The 11,367-nt window shown below is 41.3% G+C and overlaps 1 long non-coding RNA gene across 2 annotated transcripts; it reads left to right on the top strand.

Moving 5' to 3' along the window:
• Positions 1-1,642: 1,642 nt before the first annotated feature.
• Positions 1,643-10,883, top strand: LOC147796934 (uncharacterized). Of its 2 annotated transcripts, none has more exons than XR_015427477.1 (4): positions 1,643-1,887; positions 7,143-7,288; positions 9,240-9,288; positions 9,760-10,883. It is a non-coding gene; the product is annotated as an uncharacterized LOC147796934 (long non-coding RNA). The 2 variants fall into 2 exon arrangements; XR_015427476.1 differs by having other exon boundaries at positions 1,664-1,887; positions 9,237-9,288.
• The last annotated feature ends 484 nt before the right edge of the window (positions 10,884-11,367 follow it).

Raw genomic sequence — 11,367 nt, 5'->3', positions numbered from 1 at the left:
GTCAGGCTTTCGAAGGCCGGTTTCTAAAAGTCGCTCAATAGGAATCATCCACATTTTTTTCCAAGCTGTAACGCCATCCGTCAGACCATTGACCCTCTGCCGTTAATTTTGGATGCCCATCTTCCCAAGACTGTTCCATTCTGAGCGTAGGGAGCACAGTGGTCGTTTCAGTTTTCAACTTGTCCACTTTTGGACCACCCCGCCGTCGGCAAAGTAAAATCCAAATTTCTACCAGCAGAAAATTGGGTTTTATGAAAAGGGGTGGTGTAACTTTTAAAAACCCGAACATCTAAAAAAAACCTATGCGAAAAGGAGAAAATGGGGTTGTCCTCTTTGTGAGCATCAACAATTTTCTAGTGGAAATTTGAATTTTTTTAGTTGTCCACTTTTGACGCGCTACGAAGACTTCTTCAGGTAAATTCCCAATTTTTACTTGGAAAATGTGAGTTTTTGAAATTGCTTTACGCAAATCCCCCAAACCCTAAAATCTACGAGCAAAAAATGAGAAAATGGGGTTGTCTACTTTTGGAGCATGACAGTAAGTTGGCCAGTGGGAATTTGAAGTTTTAAGTTGTCCACTTTTGACGCGCCACGAGAGTTGCTAAAGTAAAATCCAAATTCCTGCTGGCGGAAAATTTGGTTTTTGAAAATGCTATAGACAAAGTCCAAAATTCGGAAAATCTACTAGCAAAAAATGGGAAAATGAGGTTGTCCACTTCTGACGCTCCATATACTGGTGGCAGTCAGAACATGTAGCTTCGATATGCGTGTACGCGGCTCGGAGTCTCGTGCGCCAGGTAGTTGGGCGCGCACAACCGTACGAACTGGACTGGAGAACGGCTGAAAACAGTCCACAACAATCGCCAGAATACGGCTGTTTCACAATAGTGCGCCATCAAGAGTTTGCAACGCGTTGGACAACCACAATGCGCGAAATTTGTCGACGCAAAGCGCGTTTGGAAAGGGTCGACAAATTTCGAGCGTTTTGATTGGCCAACGTGTTGTAAACTCTTGGTGGCGCACTATTGTGAATCGCCCGTATTAACGTTGCATGCGACTTTATTTTCCCGTTATTATCTTTTGTGATGTGTCGGATTTCCTATCCCACCAGCTGTGGAGATAAGGATGCATAGGAGTTACGGACGTGAAATTGGAATAGGTAGAAGTGTTGAAAATTTTAGTTACAAACTTTTTTGCCCGATTTTGCACCCTTCTTGACTCCCTCCGTAACGTTGTACGGTTAGGGAGTTCACCAGGGCTATCCGTTGGTGTATCCCTAGACTGGGGGCCAGTCTACTGAACTCCCTCCGCGTACTACTGGCCCCACATTCCATTCAAAATTGAAAAAGTGGGGACTCTGCGATAATGTCTGTGAAACCCCTTTGCGTGTATGGATCACTCACCCGATCAATACTTTGATAATTAGGGCGATGGCTTTGGGCGATTTCCAATTTGTAAAAATCTGTGAATTTTTGTTTTCGATTTCGGCCATTCGGGACCACACAGCGTTATTATGTAGATTCCCAAAGCATAACATTGCCAATGAACGTTGAACGTTGATGAATGATGAACGATGCTTGGGATCGAGTGTGTTGAACTCGTTGCCAGATAACGTTGCATGATTGGAGCGCACACCATTCCCTCGTCCAATCCTCATCCCACACGATGATGACGCACACCCAAGAAAATACCCGACGGCGTTTTCAACATATGTAATCATTGCATTGGCTTCATAATTCACTGCGAGTGCTATACAATCTTTGGTGCTAGTGATGCTCAGTTGCTGATAAAACAGCAGGTCGGATCACCGTCTCTAACGCTGTGTAAATTTCACAGATTTCTACAAATTGGAAATCGCCCAAAGTAATACATCAGAGTGTTAATGGGGTGAGTGATCCATACACGCAAAAGGGGTTTCATAGAAGGCATTTTTGCTAAGTCCCCGCTGTGGGACCGTGGACCTAGGATACGGGAGGGTACGGAGGGAGTCCAGTAGACTTGGCCCCCAGTCTGCATGGTCTGAGGCTATACTAAGTGGAGAAACCTTTTTTTGATATTGTACGGGATCGGTCATACGAACGTTAATGTTTCTGTGGATACTAGTCCCCATAATTCCAACTACTCTCATTAAGAATATGAACAATAAATCTGTGGTCAGGGAACCACACTAATCACATATCAGCTTGACCATTTTGCTGTAAATAAATCTGCAAATTCCATGGAAAACAGACACTTCACTAGTCTCACAACTGCACAACCATATCTCCTAAAAATATTATCACTCCCTGAAGTTCATATCTCCCAACATTTTAAATGTTCGTTATCAGCTAGCGTGACAATGCAGCGTTATAACGCGCCCTGATATTGTTGCCCCCCGCCCCTGCTTCCACAATGAAGGCGGAGTGAACATATTATAATGCAACAATGGGCACTAGGCAGTGTGATGTTGCGGTGCTAGGTGCTTAGCGCTGCTCTGTGTAGGATTAATAAAGTGGGTGTAGTACGTAAGCTGTACCTATTTTGTCAAGATCACCACCTCAAGAGGGGCGATTAGTCACAATATGAACCACTTCAAATATGTTTAATTGTACATCTTGTTTTTTGTCTTTGAAAAGTGAAAAATGGTCGTTGAAAATTTGTAAAAGAATGATGGCCTCTTGAAAAATTAAGTTAAAGGTGAAAAGCCCTGTCTCCACCCGTGTGTAATGTTATCTGCTGACAAGCAGCTATGAAACAAACTTTGAAAGAAGGTGGACAAGACACGAGACGGTCGTTTTCAAGTGCACCGATCGTGACCTCTTCCAGGTCACCTTTATTGTCACCAACAGAGGGCGGTATGCACTTTTACTGATACATTATATCTCCCTCCCCAAACGCCTGTAACTCTAAAAACACTGAACCATGGGATTTGAAGAGGGGTGGCATCAACAACAAACTGATTAAATTAATTAGCTTAATTAAAGATTTCTGGATATTATGAGTAGTGTGGAAGTTGGTCTACCGGTACGTACATGGGAGGGAATGAAAGAAGTGTAGATTGTACTTGGGGTTAAAGTTGACTCATAAGGTGCACAAACATGAAACACTGATTAAATCTATTACAAAGAAAAACTAAAACAAGACCCAACTGTTTATCACTTGCTCTTCTCGCATGTGAGCGCTCTACTTGGAATCACAGATCAAGTTTTTGAGTCGGTCTTACCACCCTACCACTTCTAGTAGTGGCAGTCTGACCTACAGTTAGAGTGTTATATCTTTCACTACGTGGATTAGTTTCATATGGAGCTTTAGGTTCTGCAGACTGGGAAGTACTTTCAGTAAGTGTATTAGGAGGGACCAGTATAGGCTGGGGTACTGAATCCCCTTCGATATTGGCATGCTCTTTGGAGTGAACAATGTGTCGTCTGTTTCTCCTGTACATTGTATGTCTGACCAGTTGGTGTCTCAATCACATAGCTTCTAGGGTTATTATGTTTTCCTGTTACTTTCCCTAACACCCATTGGTTGTGTGGGTTTCGGAATCTTACTTGTTTCCCAGTCTGCAGTGTACTCTTTGTCTTACTACTTTTCACATCATAGTAATGTTTTTGTACAATTTGTCTCTCTCTAAGTATGGCTTTCATGGGTGGCACAACCTGTGGTTGAAGAAGGGTTGATGAAGTGGGCAGTCGGCTTTTGAGTGAGCGACTATTGAGCAGCTGGGCTGGTGCGTAACCTTTAGTGCCATCAAGGGGCGTGGTGCGGTATTGTAGCTGTGCCATATAAGGATCCCTACCGGACGCTTCGGCCTTTTTCATATGCGTTTTCATCATTTGAATACATCGCTCAGCTTGCCCATTGCTTTGTGGGTACTTTGGGCTAGACGTGACAGGTTTGAACTCCCACATGTTTTGGAAAGTTCGCAAGTCTTCGCATGGAAATTGGTTCGCATTGTTTGTAATCAACTGATCTGGCATACCAGAGCGGGCGAAAATCATTTTCAATTCGTGTATGATTGAATGGGCTGTGAGATCTTGCAGGTCCTGTACTTATGGGAATCTAGAGTAATAGTCAAATACAAGAATATAGTTTACTCCGTCTTGGTGGAACACGTCACCAGCTAGCTTGGACCAAGGTCTGTCAATTATGTCATGTTGTATCATTGGTGCGGCAGGTTGAGCTTTTCTACGGGACTGACAAATACCACAATTGGCTACCGTGTCTTCAATATTTGAATTCATGCCTGGCCAGTATAGGATAGCTCGTGGATTTTCTTAAGCATGTCCTTCTGCATGCTTTGCAGAACTACAACCCGGTTCCCTAGGAAAATGATCCCAACACAGGACACCAGCTAACTGTGTTCTGCATCGGATGAACATCACTTGTCAGGTGGTGTTTACTAACCGACCAACCATTCAAAATGTGGTCTCTGACATTCACCAGTGTGCGATTGGCTGCTTTCTCTTCACGGAATTTCTGTAAGCGTGCCTCGGTAATTGGGAGTTGCCTTATAACCATGTTGATTTCACGCGAGTCATCAAACTCTGAGATGCTGTTGCTCCAGTTGTTAAGTGGCTTAATGCATCTGGTACAAACATTTCACGGCCTGGACGCCATTGCACAACGAGATCATGTCTCAGTAGGTGCATGCACATGCACTGTAGACGTGGGCTCAACTTATGCAGTGGCTTTTGGAACACTCCTACCAATGGCTTGTAATCTGTGATCCAAATTTCACTTGCCGAGGAAATACCAAATGGTAGGACCAGATATTGAAATCTTCCAAAGGGTGTGTTAAATGCCGTCAAGTATGAGCTTCTTTTTGTGAGAGGGAGTTGCCGATAACCATTTGTGGCATCAAACTTTGAAAACACCTTGGCTTGTGGCATACGCGCTACGATGTCCTGCAAGGTGGGCATTGGGTAGTGGGCTCTCTTTATGGAATTGTTGAGCTCTCGCTGGTCACGACAGGTGCGTACACTACTGTCTGGTTTACTAACTATGGACATAGAACTGACCCAGTCTGTGGGTTCTTCAACACGCGCTATGACCCCAAGTTTTTCCATTCGCTCTAGTTCAGCTTTTACTTTGTCGAGCAATGAGTACGGTATAGTACGTGGATAATTTTGAACAAGTACGGCACCTGCATTTATATCGATCTCATACTCGTGGTTCTTTTGGTTTCGGTAGCCCTTCATACAAGTCATTGTGATCTGTGAACATGATGTTGCTACGCACTGCACATTTTGCAGGTTGCTCTTAACCACTTCATCTACCTTAACTCGTTTTATCACTCCTAACTTGCAGCAAGGTTTCAGACTGAAGATACATGTAGGTTTTATGTTTCTGCTTACCACTTGATGAAAAACAACTTGATGAGTGATGCTACCAACCTTCACATTGGATATGGTCTTTCCTAATGCCGTAATCCTGTGCCCCGAATAGGATTTGAGTGAATGCACTACTGGGGAGCAATGCCAGTCCAGTATTTTTGAAAGTTCTGCCAGTTTTCTGGCAGAATGTCCGCTTGGGATCCTGAATCAAGCTTAAAGTCCACCTTATTCCTCCCAATGTGACAGGTTTCTATCCAATCTTCAGATTCTTATGAAGCAATGTAGTCTATTATCAGGTCCTGGGGTTGATCCATTGGTTCTTGATCCTGGAGGTGGACACCTGCAACGTCATACTGCAAGTTATCCTCATTGTCATCACTGGTTTCATGGATTGCCCTGACTACTCTTGGTCGCGACCTGTTTTGGGCCATGCATACATGTAGTTTTGATTTGCTGAAATGTCCAACTTTGTGGCACAAGTTGCATTTTTCATTCTTTGCAGGACATCGGTTTTGGAAATGCATGTAGGTGCAGAAGTCACACTGTGACTTTGTTCCAGTTTTGGTGTCATTGTTTGGCATTTCCTTGCGACTTGCCAGTCTGGAGCGAAGTCTGCCTGCAGTGGCTGTCACACGATTAACCTCTTGTGGTTGTTGAGTCATGTCCTGTTCAGCTTGCCCTTGTAGGGTTTTCACGTGTGTGACACTCATTTCACTGACCTGGCAGATATTGACACACTTATCCAGTGTCAAATTTTCTTCCTGAAGCCGTTTTTCTCGAGTTTTTGTGTATTTTACACCGCACACAATTCTGTCCCGAAGGAGAGACTTCTTGATATCACCGAATTCACATTCCCTCACCAGACTTTTCAGAGTTGTCAATTATACATCAAACGGCTCATCTATTTTCTGGTTTCTCGAGTTAAACATGTATCTGAGTATTAACAGGTTTCTTTTTGGTTCACAGTACTGTTTAAATTTCGCTTTAAGTACTTGCAATTTGTCTGCCTCGCCGTCCCCAATGTCAGTGTGGCAGAAACACGTTGTGTAGCAGGACCCGCCACGTGCAGAAATGTTGCACACTGCACCGGTTCTGGTTTCTTAGACAGCTCTGTTGCCATGGCATACAGCTCGAAAGACCGCACCCATTCCTTCCAGTTTTTCGCCAAATTCCCTTCTAGTTGCAACTGACCTAGTGGGTTTAGGCCTGACATTACGACTTGTATTTCCCGTTTTCTGACACCATGTAATGCTATCTGCTGACAAGCAGCTATGAAACAAACTTTGAAAGAAGCTGGACAAGACACGAGACAGTCATTTTCAAATGCACCGATCGTGACCTCTTCCAGGGCACCTTTATTGTCACCAACAGAGGGCGTATGCACTTTTACTGATACATTACACTGTGTTCAAAAAAGGGAACTGTGTTCAAAAAAGGGATGTAAACATCTTTGCCTAATGATATAAACAACCCTTTTTTAGACTTTTTTTTGCTCTCAGTCAAGTTCAACAAAAGTTTTATATCATTTACGTGTAGTTCTGCCTTTACTTATGTAAGTTCCTTGAAGGCCAGTTCATACTAGAGTATGAAGCATACCAGGTACATTGCAGACAGTATCATGAAAATGGAAGCAGTTATGCACAACATACAAGTTTGAAGCATTGATTCGTCAGAAACGTTTGACTTCACGATTGTCTAGCACGTAATAAAACCCAACATGAAATGAGCATGGGTTTTTGGAAATTCTCTTTTTTAGTGCAACAGGCAAGCATTGTAATAGACTTGACTTTGTGATTTGTATTCTGTATAAAGTGTATAGTTTTGTTTCAGTGATGAGGAGACTCCTTGAGCTACAGCATGGATGTTAACCAGGCTGCTCTGGATGATAGTCTATTACAAGATGAAGATGATGATAGTGATGATAACTTTCTGTATGTTCAACCTGCTGCATTATTGCAAGAGTCATCTACTTCAAGGTAGAAACCAAAACAGGGAGGGAATAAATGCCAATTTTCTTTACATCACTACTTTGGACATGAGGTAACAGCCTTGTTCTAGCATTGTTTTGGCAAATACCACAGCAGCCAAACAGTAATCAGCATTATGTGTACAAGTTTGTATGCATGCCTGCATTTTCATGTAAATCATGTGCAGATTTGATGTTATTGCTTGGTCAGCTTGTCTGCTCAGTTGCAGTCAAACTTTTTAGGAAAAAAATAAAATCCAAACCTGTTTAATTATCCAGCTTTGTACCTTTTACCAGAGCATACCAAATTTGTTATTGCATCTGTGAACGATTATCGGGTGTGTACATATGCATAATATGAAGCGCTGCAAGTACATGTAGGTGCCAAGGTTCGGTTTGGGTTTGGTGCGGCAATGGTTTGCCGAACTTCGGTTTGGGTTCGGACATGTACACTCTTGCACATATGTGCATGTGCTATGGACATTGAGACATTGAAGAGCTGGCTACAAACATGCCGTAGTAGTACTTCCGTGTATATGTTAATACAAGCAATGAATCTCCTCTCCAACCCATCCATGAGTAACTTTGATGTGAACATAATTTTTTTCCAAACTGTTTCCCCAAATTTTGTTTAGGAGTTATAAATTCCCTAGAAAGTTACCGTCTGAGGTGTTGCAGTTTCTGACCGAGATGTTTACAGACCAAAAGCGGTTGTCTTTGGACACGCTAGACTCAACAAAACGATAATAGGATATGTGAAAACAGAAAAAAACAGCAATGCTCAAATGGGAGTTTCCTCCTCCAAAGGATACAAGATCAAATAAAATTTCCAGTGAATCATGTTTTAATGATTTTTCACGAAACATATTCAACTACCAAACTATGGCTTTCGATGTAGTTGAAGGAACTTCAGCATTCTTTCCCAGGTCGTCGCCCACGTGGTCAAGGGCGATTTTCTATCAATCTTTTTTGAACAGCATTCTTGTTATTTGAGATTTGCGAACAACTTAGAGATCTGGCAAATTCCCATTACAACGTACCAGTATTCACGTTACGACTTCGATCAATTTTGTTGAAATGAAAGGCAAACTAGGCCATCGCTCAAACTAAATCTTGTCATCTGCTGGATTGCTGCACTGGCCCGCCTGGCAAAATCATTTTTTTTTTCGATCGAGCACGATGAGAATTTGTTTTGCACGGTCATTTACGACGTAATTGTGAAACTATTGTAGCCTAATGTGGAATGTAAGGGCATGGCTATCGGAGATAGGCAAACATAGTGCTTAATCTGAATATTCATAAGCACAATTGAATGTAGTAAGAATTTAAACTTCTTGTGTAGCAGAAATGCCGTAGGTTGCAATGTTCTCAAGTTGATTATTAGTGAATTTTCAATACATGCTTTTACAACCATTGCATGATGTGAGGCCTCCGTAAGTTTACTGTACATGTGTAGTGTACATTAACGGTACGTGTGTACATGTTCATACATGCTGCTTGATGCACATATGCTGAGCGCTAGCGCCGGAGCGTTGTAACTTGTTATCCATTTTTCGTTGTGTTTGCTTTTTTTTATCAAGTTTTCTTGGATGCATTATGTGCACTAGTAATGCCATGCCATATTAAAGCCTAACAGACCAAATCAACCAGTTTGGTTCGATTTGATTCAGTTTGGTTTGAAAGTGCCATGTTCAATGATTTTTAGTTCAGTTCAGCGGTTCGGCTACAGCACTAAAAATATTTATGAAGTTTTGCTGTGTTTTACATGTACAGATGTAAATTAATATTTTGTGTATAAGCTTGGCAAATTTTACACCTACAATGCTTAATACTGGAATTTGGCACTGCTTGTAGTGAAATGATGTATCTACAGTATACAGTGTATATAAGGGGGAGAGGCTCATAGGCAGTCTTCTTACTTCCATTTTACATTTTTGAACATTTCACAAACATTTCAGCAGATTCAATGAAGACGCTCCAATTGAGGTAAAACAGGGGACGCATGACTTGGTGAGTCCACATATCTACTGTTTGTTTATCTTTAGATTGATTTTTATAATGCAATCAAAAATTAGTGAGTAATGTTGAGCATTTGGGTTATTACATGATAGGTGATTTTTCAGGAACTAAACTTAACCATGCTCACAAGAAGTTTATAAGATGTTCACATATTGGGCAGGGCAAAAAATCCAAAATTAATTTACATCTTCCCGGTGCAAATCCATCCTTGAGAAAGTTAATAACTTTTTGTGTTTTACGTTTTTTCAGTAGCTGCAGCAGACAGTGCACTGTAGAGGTTGCAGTGTCAAAGATTAAAAAGATTTATTTTTTGGTCTCCCTGGGAAAAGCTGTGTTTCCATTGCACATCTGACATTTTGCATATACTTCACATCTCATATCCAATATTTATAGAATTTATTTGTTGATTTATTTATAGAATTGTAGGATTGATTGTGATTTTGTTTATGCATCCGTTAATAGGAGCCTGTGAGGTCTGCATATAGTCATCCAGGTCTTAACTACGGTCAGTAGTGTAAGAAACTCAAGTACTCACTGGATTGTATTCTGCAGACAAGTAATTATCAGGTGAGACATTCAACTCCTTATCATTAGAATAAAAGCATAATACTACGTGTTGAAGACATCAGACAGTATGGTACCCTACCGATCAAAAAATATCTACACTATTTGTGAAGGATTTAATGCGAATAATTCTTTGCAAACGGTGCATATTTCTTTAAAAAAATACTTTTGGGAGTGCTGTCCTAACACAGATAATTGAGGATTTACAAACATTAAGCAGCCATTGACGTAAGAGAGTCTACATCCACAATTTCCGTAGTCCCTGTTCACGAAAGATATGCGAACGATCTGTGAAGACTTTGCGAATGATGCCCAACGTCACAAAACTACTGAACATGACAGAAATCACAAGCGATATGTGAATGTATTGTACGAACATGATACGGTGATAGTTACTGGGTCTTGAATTCCTTTATGCATAGTTTTGGATTTGATCAGTATGATAACAGATGTATGTCACAAACCAGTAGACAGTTTTGCAGAAAACAATCATTTTACATGCTGTCCTTCGCTCGGTGGAGCAGACGATTCCGTTTTCACTTTTTAACCCCAAACCTTACCCATGCCCCTCCGAACTTGGCCATTCTGGGGACTCCATCTACTTTCGTTTGAAATGTTCCTTCCTTCCCCCGAATCCGTTGCAACAGATTTCACAATGTATTTCTCAGTGACAATTCAAACTTTCCAAAAGTTATTTTGTTTGTCTATCTTGGTATAAATAAGTTATGGTTAAGCCCAAAATTATTCAGACCCTATGTGGAAATTGATATTTTCATATTTTAGTGTATGAAATAGAGGACTGAGAACACTTTATTACATTTTAATTATTGTAGAATACAAAGCAATGCAGCAATTTTTGGTTTCTTTATTTTTGACTTAAAAGTTAATAATGTAATCAACATTTTTGGTTTTTATGCATGCTCCATAAGTATTCATACCCCATGACTGATGACGAAATTCTGGCTTTTGTTGTTGTTTGAACAAGTGGTTATCGGTATGAATGTCATCCCAAAATTTTCTACTACTCTTATGAAATCATTTAAGCTGTGTTGTAATAAATTTGCCTAAATTCAATGGAGTCCAGTACTTTCAGTCCTCACTTCAAGGTCAGCAGCACAACCATTGACATGACAAATGAAGAAACAACTGGGTGAAGACCTTTGGCTTGCACATCTTGATTGGTCACAAGGATGGAAAAGGCTATAAAGCATTTCAAAGCCAGTGGTAACAGTACAAAGTATAATCAACAAATACAAGGAGGGTTCACACCGTCAAGAATCTCAAGGGACGGGGTCAGAAGCCCATGATGATGCCAAGACTGCCTGAAAGTTGTACGAGAGGCCAGCAACAAGGCCAAGGCAATACTGAAAAATGGCTCTGGGACCAACATATCAAGGCAGATACTCCAGCAGACATTGCTCAATGGGGGCCTCTGTGGATGCAGCCAAGGAAGACTCCATTCCTACAGCCCAGGCATGTAAAAGCCCGTTTAACCTTGTGCAAAAG

The sequence above is a fragment of the Acanthaster planci genome, linkage group LG13, assembly GCF_054643075.1.
Source record: "Acanthaster planci isolate LZ-2023a linkage group LG13, COTS_SCS, whole genome shotgun sequence".
Lineage (NCBI taxonomy): Eukaryota > Metazoa > Echinodermata > Asteroidea > Valvatida > Acanthasteridae > Acanthaster > Acanthaster planci.
Note: the sequence above shows the minus strand (reverse complement) of the source record. Positions and strands in the feature narration are given on the sequence as shown.